We start from the raw sequence: 1,114 nt of genomic DNA, 5'->3' as shown, positions 1-1,114 counted from the left end.
TGCTCTTTGATTGTTTTCGTTCAAAGTGGCAGTTGTAATGGTAGTCTGCCATGGTGTCAGACTACCTGGCTTCATGTAGCGGGAGAGAGGGTGAAAACAGTCACGGTGAGCGTCTTGTGTGTTGGGTTAAACTAATCATTGTTTTATCAACTAATCATTGTTTTATCATTTTATTTGAGTGTTTTATCTACATGTGTTCAGTTACCTAACTGACTCTGACCAGTTACCTATAATGTAATTTCCTACTCACGGGGTCCATCTGTTTTGTTATCTCAGCATTGTTCTACTGAAAAAGGTCATCATAATAAAAGCCAGTTCCCAAGCAGAGGAGAGTAGAGCTCACCAATCTTTGATCCTGAGCGGATTAGAGGTTGTGGATCTCTCCCTTTGCAAAGGAAGTCATAAACCCTCATTGGTTTTGTGTCTGGTTCTTTACAGGTTTTGTGCAAATCATAAAACCCCCCAACATTGTGATTGGTTAGTTCTTGCTTGCTGCTCCTTGGTCAGTGTTCATAGTGGAGTGTCAGGGCACCTCGATGGTGCAGTTTAATGGTGCAGACAGTAGTGGTTTCTGACATGAGCAATATGGACAAACATGGACAAACACCCAGGGCGTTATCTTTTTAGGGATGCCACGAGACCACCGCGGATCGTAGCACAGAGATGGAAGCAAAGCAGAACAAAGAGTATGTCCTGCTTTTAATATTGGTTAAATTTATTAAGTATTTAATATCTAGGTGTTTTATAGGAATATGGATATTTCAGATCAATTTGAGAAGTAATTTTGATCATATTCCACATTTTATCGTATCATGTAGCGTGGGGCGCTGGTCTTGGTCTTGTCTCGGTCTCGATACACTCTGGTCTTGGTCTTGTCTTGGTCTTGGGTTAGGTGGTCTTGACCACAACACTGGCGCCTATTAGTCGCTATGTGATTCATTGTGTCCAGAAAACCTTTCTATTCCATTACAGGACCAGCAGAAATCTGTCACAAGAATATTAGTAGCGCCATCATTTGTTATCAGATATACTATTAAATACGACTTAAAATAAAGATTAGAAATTAGATTCTCCATGATACAAATCTATAAACAGTTTAGTTTCTGTTAGTTCT

At 39.9% G+C, this 1,114-nt stretch overlaps 1 long non-coding RNA gene across 1 annotated transcript; it reads right to left on the bottom strand.

Moving 5' to 3' along the window:
- Nucleotides 1-18: 18 nt before the first annotated feature.
- Nucleotides 19-513, bottom strand: LOC106944382 (uncharacterized). Its single transcript, XR_001424258.1, has 2 exons — nt 468-513; nt 19-113 (listed from the first exon to the last, which is right to left on the bottom strand). It is a non-coding gene; the product is annotated as an uncharacterized LOC106944382 (long non-coding RNA).
- Between the last annotated feature and the right edge of the window lie 601 nt (nt 514-1,114).

The sequence above is a fragment of the Poecilia latipinna genome, unplaced genomic scaffold, assembly GCF_001443285.1.
Source record: "Poecilia latipinna isolate Pla-1442-1.1 unplaced genomic scaffold, P_latipinna-1.0 Scaffold8800, whole genome shotgun sequence".
Taxonomy (NCBI): domain Eukaryota; kingdom Metazoa; phylum Chordata; class Actinopteri; order Cyprinodontiformes; family Poeciliidae; genus Poecilia; species Poecilia latipinna.
The sequence above is the reverse complement of the archived record's forward strand: the minus strand, read 5'-3'. Positions and strand labels throughout refer to the sequence as shown.